The 9,660-nt window shown below is 31.6% G+C and overlaps 1 long non-coding RNA gene and 1 pseudogene across 1 annotated transcript; both read right to left on the bottom strand.

Moving 5' to 3' along the window:
• Positions 1-2,881: 2,881 nt before the first annotated feature.
• LOC120083998 (agamous-like MADS-box protein AGL80 pseudogene) lies at positions 2,882-3,634 on the bottom strand (annotated as a pseudogene).
• Positions 3,635-7,390: 3,756 nt separating this feature from the next.
• On the bottom strand, positions 7,391-9,384 carry LOC150034477 (uncharacterized). The gene is made up of 2 exons (XR_016531115.1): positions 8,972-9,384; positions 7,391-7,634 (listed from the first exon to the last, which is right to left on the bottom strand). It is a non-coding gene; the product is annotated as an uncharacterized LOC150034477 (long non-coding RNA).
• Between the last annotated feature and the right edge of the window lie 276 nt (positions 9,385-9,660).

Here is a 9,660-nt window from a genome sequence, read left to right on the forward strand (position 1 = left end):
TAAGCAAGCTAAGCCATTATACGAGCAATCCAAATAAAGATCATTGGAAAACTATATTGAGAATTTTAGGATACCTAAAGCACACTAACAATTATGGCTCACACTATACTAGATATCCTACTGTACTTGAAGGCTATTCTGATGCTAATTGGATATCTAGTACTAAAGACTCAAAATCCACACGTGGTTACATTTTCAATCTTAGAGGTGGAGTTCTATCTTGGAAATCTTTCAAACAAACATGTATAGCACGATGGACAATGGAATCTAAATTTATAGCTTTAGACAAGGTTGGAGAAGAAGTAGAATGGCTTCAATTTTTTTCGGAAGACATTCCAAATTGGTCTAAGACAGTGCCTGCAATATATATGCATAATATAGCCAAACAACTATTGGAAGGGCACAAATATTATTTATATTGGTCGTCTTGACATATACGTCGGAGACATAATGCAATTAGACAACTACCCTCTAGTAGAATTATCACAATTGACTTTGTAAAGTCAAAAGACAATATTGCGGATCCACTTACTAAATACCTAACTAGAGGGTTGGTTGCAAGTTCATCAAGAAAAATGAGATTAAAACCTATAATATAAAGTTAAGCAGAGAGGCAACCCAACCTAGTTGACTAGAGATCCCAAGATCTAGGTTCAATAGGCAAACCGATCTTTAGACAACTTAATGAGCACTGCGTTGAAATTGATCCCTACCCATTCTAAGGATGATGAGACAGAGCTAGTGTCATTTTAGAGTAAGCACTATGCCTTTACTAGTTTCTATAAGTAGTTAAGTAATTATTTTTGAAAAGATCATATATAGGAATCACCTATGTGAATATGAAAGGACCGCTTCTAGGAGAATTTTAAGGTGAATTCTCTAAAACACTCATGAGACCAGACAGTGTGCAAGGCTAAAACGAACACATTTATGAGAATAAACGTTGTTAAAACTGTGTGACCTTATTGTCTTAGTTTACTCTAGAACGATTGATAGTTTAAGACATCAAGTCCAGTGATTAACCAAGTAAACTTGATTGACGTTCACTAGGGAAAATTCAAAGTTTTTACTTCTTATCTTGATGTAGGTTCTTCATTAGAAAATATCGAACATTTTTCTCTGTCTTCTATCTTAATTTGTCAATTTACCATTTATGTGGGGAGGGATTATTGGAATAAATGGTATATAACTCTTCATGTAGGGTTGTATCTTTTCAATTCCACAAGTTGTGTTCCTTCATGAATGATTGAATCGTTTCTTAAATAACTAAATTGAAGAAAGGACATGACTATTCAAATGGCCACGAGTTAGTCTATAAATATGTCCTTTCTTCAATTTGTTTTCTCAACGTTTTTCATTGCATTTCTTCCTTTAAAATTCTCTCCATTTCAAAATTTGCTGAAGAAGTTCACTATATCCATAAAGTTTAATTCGTTGATTTTGTGGTCGTGGTGCTACATCCATAGGAAAGGTAATTTGTCCTATCCTGGGAGATAATGACTCTCTAAACTCAGGCACTAGAGTAGATTTTTCTTAAGGAGATAAGTAAAGTCGTTGAACGCATATAGTTTCTTGTATATGAATGTTGTGATTTTATGTGTTTTTGTGTTCTGTTCACTAACAAACCCTTAATTTACTTCATTTCATGGCAGAAATGATTGGAGGATCTGTTTACTAGAATTGAAGTTATGCAAAAACAATACAGTGAAATATGTATAATGATGACAGACTAATCAAATTATCAGGCACGTCATGAAGAAACTATACATGGTAACAAAACAAAAATCATCAATATTAATTCATGTGTAATCCTGGAAATTCTTAGTAATTGATTGCACATACAATAATGAGAATATCAATAAATTAATTTCATCAATCCATTAAATTGATTTATATATTTAGACTTCATCAATGATGAACGATGTCGTTTTGATCGATTATGACAAATTTCTTTAAGCATAATTATATTTCACACGTGTTTAATTATAGTAGATAATTACGAAGAGTTTGGGAAAGAGAGTGAAATTGTTAAGTATGAAGCTTTTGTGAAGTCCTAAGGTCTAGAGAGTAAAGAGTTATTAAGACATAGAATTGATGTTCTTTAATCATGGACACACAAATTTCTTAGGCCAAACAAAAGGCGGAGTTCCTTCAACTCCAAATTCTGGAGCTAAACACCCCTGAATATTTAGGAATAAATTTGAAAAAAAAAATGATTTTAAAATAAGATTAATTTTTTGATAAACACCTTTGAAAAAAAATTAAAATTTATGTGTTTATAGCATGTCTCATTGAGTTATTTAGATTATCAAAAGTGGTTTTCTTTGTAAAAAAAAAAATTTAAAAATAAGTCATTCAAAAGACCGTATCACTTTAAAAATCTCTTCTGTTTTTTCTTTTCTTTTTCTTAAGAAACAATTGAATAAAATAAAAACATATTTATAATTGATAGAATCAAATATAGTTCAGCCGAATAAATTTGTCATTTAAAATAATTTTTAAACAAAAGATAGCATGTAATAACATTTTTAATAAAAATATTTTTTTTTCAAAAAAGTGTTTAAATTAGAAGGTATACCGAACACTTGTGAGATTATTGAACTTTAAATGTCTAGCCCCAAATAAAAACAAAGATGTATCTTACTCATAGTAAGATTGTTTATTTCCATTATTGTGCCCTAGAATTTGTTTTCCACAGCTTTTACTTGATCATTTTCTATTTTTCGCTCAAATTTCATAAAGAAATATTTATTGATTACTACAAATAAAACGAAACAAAAACAACTACAAATGCAACATCATAGTTGAAATTTACATTATTTATAGAACAAGTTAGAAACATAAAAAGGCCCTTTAGCCTTTTGAGTTCAAACCCTAATAAGCATTGAGGAATCTAGTTTGAGAAATTAAAGACAAACCCCAACATAAATCCTTTCAAGGGAAAAGGGTATTATTTGACCAAAAAGCACCATGGTTATCATCCTCCCCAAAACTAGGAAGTTGAATCACATCATCACCAATATTGAATTTCATTTGGTCTTCATCATCAACTCCTCGACTCATCATCTCCATGAACCACGACGGCTCCCTTGTTGCCGCACGCATCGATTGGTTCACCCTAAGCAACTCCATCCTCTTGCCAACATCAGCCACTTTTTGATCAACCAACCAACCCAGGTCATTCAAATCAATGACATTGAGATCTGGCGGTGGCGTCCCTCCAGCAGCGAGGCTCTGAAACATTAGCCGGGCTATCTCCTTCTCACGATTCTCCCTCTGTAGCTTCTTGAGCTGGTCCGTGGCCTTGGCAATGCGGTCGCAGAGGTAGGTCTCTTGGTTGACCATCTTCTTGCATTGCTCCATCTCTGGTAGGCTTTTAAACTTAGAGAGAACCCTCTGGAGGCCCAGGGCGGAGGGCCATAGGTCAGGTTGGGAATTGAAGGGGTTGAAGATTATGGCACATGCCTCAATCCCACACAGAGTGGTGAGCTCATTCAGCTTCTTCAATAGACCCTTTTTCCTTTTATTGAATGTGGCTTTTCTGGCTGTGTCATTTGTGATGTATGCGAGTTTCACCTTCTTCCTTGTCATGACCAAAAAAAAATGGAAATGGAGAAATGGGTTTTGGTGTTTGTGTTGTGTTTTGTGTGCTTTATGTTTTCTCTTTGTTGTCCCTCATGGGTGTTGCTATTTATACTAAATTAAGACTCCCAAAAGTTTAGATAAGGTGTAGAAAAGTCTAATATGATATATAATAAAATGTCTTATTTTACATCATGTTTCAATGATTGTTGTGATGATCTTTAGACCTTTGAGTTCCAGTCTCCATTCTTTTTGTAGTGAATATAGTGTCAATTAGATTTAGTAAAACGAGCTATGCACTGTCACACCGTTCTAAGTCGTTGCTATATATTCATTTTAGATTTCAAATTTTTAATCCAAAATTCTAATGATCCACCCTAAGTATAGTCTGACAAAATTTATGAAAGGTCAATTGTACGAAAATTACAAAGTTTAAGATTTTCTTTTTGAAATTTAGCTGTTAACATATTGTATACGACCAAAAAGTCAAAGATTCAAATATTTTCACTTTACATGTTGCTCTATTTTATAAATCATGCATAAGTTTACAAATAAAACTAATATTTATTTATAAGCATACATCTAGTTTAATTTTCCAAATCTTGGATAAAGTTTTGGGTCAAATTAAGACTCTAGGTGGAAGTGACGTTATAAGTTTGATTTTAAAAAAACCAAATTGTTACTAAATAAATTTTTTAATTGAATTCTTTTAAAGATTTTTGGTAATACATTCATGAGTTTTCCTTTTCTTTTTCCCTCTTCTTTATCACTAATGAAATCTTAACAGAGAGATTCGAGTTATATATTCTTTTAGTACAACAAATCTTTCCATCTTAAGAAAAGTATAAGTAGTATATACTTTTCTTTTTCCTTTGGTGAGATTGATATGTACTTTATCTATTAAGCTTCAATTATTATTTAGAAGTTAATTTTTGACATATAGAAGATGTATTAGTATTTAATAGGTTATATTAATAAAAAAGAGTATTTGATTCCATAACTAAAGAATATACACAAAATGATATCTCGGGAAGATAGTATTTTATAGTAATATTATTAAAATGATTTTTATTAGGAAAATTTTGGTTTTCGTTTGACAACTTATCATCTATAATTATTTCTTAGCTATGCATATCAAATATGAAATCTCCCCACCTTGGTTGTATTATTTTACTCATTATATTAAATATGGCTAATTAATTTTTGGCAATGACACAAGACATACCATTTTTGGAGTTTGAATATATGTTTATTTATATTTAATTAATTACTCTTCAAAGTTTTATATTTTAAATTTTTATTTGATACGGTACGAGAAATTATGAAATATTATTCTAAGATAATATGAGAGGATGTGATGTTACAAATATCAACCAACTTGCTTAATTGATGTAAAAAGATTTTCATAGTTTTAATTATCATTTATCATGCACAAATCATAACATCATCTTCTCATATTGCCTTGGAATATTAACTATTTAGATATTTGTTTTAATGGTAATTTGTTTTAGTTACCATTTTCATAGTTATAATTACCAATAATTATTTTCATAATTTAATTACCATTTTAATGTGAAAATATTTTGATAGTTTTAATACATTTTGGGGTAATGCTACGGTTGGTTGTATATCATTTTTGTTTTCTTGTTTTTAATTAATAGAAATATAGTAATTAAATTATGCTTATGTCGACATATATATATAAAAAAAAATAGTAAAGATAATTTAGATATTACATAATAAAATTTTAGATAAAATGGTCCAAAGAAGGTTTTCCATCTACCTTTAATATAGTAAGGAGTCATAATTTTATAAATATTTTCAAATTACATTCCGATCCAACATTTCAAAAATAAAATATCACATAAACAACTTCATTGTGCAATAAAATTAATTTCTTGGCCTAAAAAGTTAAATAAAAAAATTCTTACAATACAAATTGACATATATGGAATATGGGATGTATTTACTTCCTGTCATAATTTAAAATATTAAAATATTATATGCACGACTAATTTAGCATTATCACATACAAATAACCTTTTTTTTAAAAAAAACATAAATAAGTTACAATTTTATTTATATTTTTTCAAAACGATAATAAAGTATAGAGATTTGAACCTTCAATCTCAAAAGGAATATACATGTTAATTAACTTGTTGAGTTATACTCACGTAGACATAAAATAACTACAGTTAGTTAAAACTTACAAATCCTATTCATACATTTATCATCGACCTGTATACACTAAATATATGTATTAACATTATTTTACTCTTTAATATAAGTTATATAAATCAAGCAAACATAAGTTAATTTATTATACCAAAGCTAATATATAATTTATTTCCATTGGTTAAATTTAATCATTAAAATTAAAATTTTCATTTAAGGCATCAAAACTTGATGCCATACGAATGTGATAGCAAATACGAGTCTCTTAAGCAACGAACATAAATTTATATATTTATGTTAAACATGAATCAAATTAATGTCTTTCAAAAAACAATTTAAAGCCTCACTCTGATAATTACAACGCAATATTCTAAAAACAAAATAAATATGCAAAAGAAAGTTATTTGACCAGATATATATTTTAAATATTTCACTCAAATTATTTAAAATTAAATATTACCACGTGCAAGCACGTGATAATATATTAGTACTTTAAAATGTATCCATTTTGATTCATTCATTTTCTTTTTTCATTCTTTCAATCATAAAATATGCACAAAACTACACTCAATATATATATTTTTTTTAAATGAAGTCGTAATTACAATAGTCTTTGTTTGGATTGCAGACTCTTTTAATCTATGTTATAATTTTATGTGTTTGAGGTGTAGGTTATTTTACTCTAACATTAAGCATTTTGTTAGAATGTTTTGAATATGATATCTGACTCTTTAAACGATCAAATTATGGGGGAGTGCAGTATATAAACTTTGATCAAACTTTATTGGCACTATTTAAACACTAAATGATAGGTGGCCTTGTATGCTAGAATTGAAGTTATAATATTGTGAAATGTGCAAAATGGTAACAAACTAATTAAAATATCCTACATCATGAAGAAACTCTATAAAATAACAAAATAAATAACCAATATTAATTCATGTGTAAATCCTAGAAATTCTTAGTAATTGATTGCACATACAATGAAAATATCCATAAATTAATTTCATCAATCAATCAGATTGATTTTTATAGTATGTCTAAGTCAATGATGAATGATATCGTTTGGATCATTAAGATAAACTTCATTTAGCATAATGCTATATCACACATGTTTAATTGTGATAGATAAATTAGAGGTGTTTGGGGTCAAAATAAGTAAAGTTGTTAAGTTTGAAGAGTTTATGAAGTTGTGGGTTTACTATAGAAGAAGTTAATAAGATTGACATTGATGGTTTTTAGTCATGGGTGTTGAGAACATCCTTAGCGGCCTAATCTCAAGCCTCAAGTATCTAGTTTCAGAGTAGAAAGGAAATAGATCTCTCCAATTGGGATAAGGAAGACCTCTCGGACTCAACTATAAATATAACATGACAACCCCATAAAAGGTAAGCTTATCTCCTCCCTAAAGCTACTTGCCTCGACATTTGTACAAAGTATTGATTTAAGCATTAGAGTGTTTGTGGCAAGCACCACACCGGTGTGTTACTCTTTTGATTGCCTTGCAGGTAATTTCCTCTCCTAAAATTGTAACGACCCGACCCCCTAGGACTTAAGTTAGGCCGTTACTAAATACATGTATGCATGAAATTTAAATCGACACTCTTTTATGGTGAAATAAATGCTAAATAAATAAAGTAAGTTTTAAAGACTTTCATTAAATTCAAATATTAAAAGCAACAATAGGGTACCCAAAAAATCATAAATGATAATAAATAAGTCGGAAAACGATTCTTAATAGTAAGTTTCAACATCAGAACTAAAAGTTAAGAAAACATGAAAAGAAATCTAAATCTCATAAGCGGAAGCATAAAACTAGTCCCAGTGGCTTAATCATGAATTCCGCTTGTCCATCGCCGGTGCATCTCTACCTTTACCTGAAACAACAACATGAGAAAGAATGAGTATAAAATACTCAGTAAGTAACCCCACTACTGGGGTCAGGTTACGCATCTATGTTCTCTAGATGCCTACCTCTGGAGGAACATATAAACTGTCCTAGTCCTCATGAGACCCATACATACATGAAAAATCGATTTCTATCCTACTGTAGTTAAATATGCCCACTACCTCTGGTGAATCTCGAAGGAAATACAAGCTGGTGAATCCCGAAGGAAACACAAGATGGTGAATCCCGAAGGAGACACAAGCTAGTGAATCCCGAAGGAGACACAAACTGGTGAATCTCGAAGGAGACACAATCTGGTGAATCTTGAAGGAAACACAAACTGGTGAATCTCGAAGGAAACATAAACTAGTGAATCTCGAAGGAGACACAATCTGGTGAATCCCGAAGGAAACACAAACTGGTGAATCCCAAAGAAAACACAAATTTGTGAATCCCGAAGGAGGCACAATCTCTAGTGGGCATCTAACTAATCAATAAAGACACTATCATAGTCTTAACAACAAAACTATCACAATATGGTTCTATGACATATATATACATCTCAACATCCTCATATCAAATATAACCTCATGAAATCAAATATCACCTCAAGCTAGAATTCAAGTATCTACGTGCATAAATAAATCTTTTAGATTTCATACAAGAATATACATCGGTTATACTATACTATCAGTCTATCATGCTGTCATTCTGCCAAACATTCATCTATCATGCTAGCATACATCCAGTATCTGGCCCATGGACAGTTCTAGTAGTAAGATTACTTACCTTAAATTTGGTCACAATTTAATCTAAGTTATTAACCCTTTTACAACTCTTGGAAGGCTTTGAATCCACCCTATAACATACATTACAAATATTAATTTAGCACCCCTGGTCCAAAAATAACAAATCCAAAGTTCTAAACTCATCTTTGGGGTCTAAATCCAATTAACCAAATTATTTAAAGATCTTCAATTTAAATTTACCTAAATCGAAAATCCACAGATAATCTCAGACAGCCAACGAAACCAACAACTCCAAGTAAGATCCTGACATAAGAACGCAACCAAGTTTTAAAATTAAAACCAAGGCCTAATCACACATACTCCAAGTACTACCAAAAAATCCGGGTATACTCATCTAAGGTGGGATATGAGCCGCACCAAATCTACTAAAACAATTCCAACTTCACCTAACAACACCTTACTACCTTCAAGAACATGAATCCAAAGTTGACACATAAAGGCCTCAATCGATTGGTGACAAAAGTAAATGGGCAGTCAAGAATCAACTGGAAACAACCCCAAACCGCAGAAATCTTACCCAAGTTGATAAATCTAATGATGGCACAAGCAACAACGGCGGCGACAGGAGCTGGGTGGCATCGGATAGACGTGGCTGGCTGGTGGAGGCTCTGGTCGACGACGAATTGAAGAGAAAAGGGGCAACGCTTAAGGTCGCAGCTGGTACAGGTGGTGGCGCGACAAATTGAGCGGCGGAAGGACTCGCAGCTCGGACACGGGCGGCATCGGCGTGGGAGGCCGAAGTAGGATCTGGGCGACGCGAACGGCTGAGATGTGAAGAGGCCGAAGTCGGATCTGGGCTGGCGGTCGAGGTTAGTGGCGAGCGGCGGGGAGATCTGGGCAGATGGTCGAGGTCGACGGTGAGAAGGACCGCGGCTGGCGAAAAAATAGGGGAGGAGGGTTATAAAATAATAATAATAATAATAATAAACTAAAAAGGAAATAAATATAAACTATATTTTATTCTTTTCCTTATTTTACTTTATACTATTAAATTTCTTTCCTTCTCAAAAAGAAATTAATTCCTGCCGTTATTTCCAAATTGAATAATTTCATGCCAACAATTAAATTTCCGCACTTATATTTGAAGTCCAAAATTTCAAAAATGCCCTCCAAATAATAAAAATGACTGAAATTACATTATTATTAAAAAAATATGGGGTGTTACATTCTTCCCTCCTCAAAGAACTTTCATCCTCGAAAGTTCAT

This window comes from Benincasa hispida, chromosome 8, assembly GCF_027475165.1.
Source record: "Benincasa hispida cultivar pf3 chromosome 8, pf3_genome.v1.1, whole genome shotgun sequence".
Lineage (NCBI taxonomy): Eukaryota > Viridiplantae > Streptophyta > Magnoliopsida > Cucurbitales > Cucurbitaceae > Benincasa > Benincasa hispida.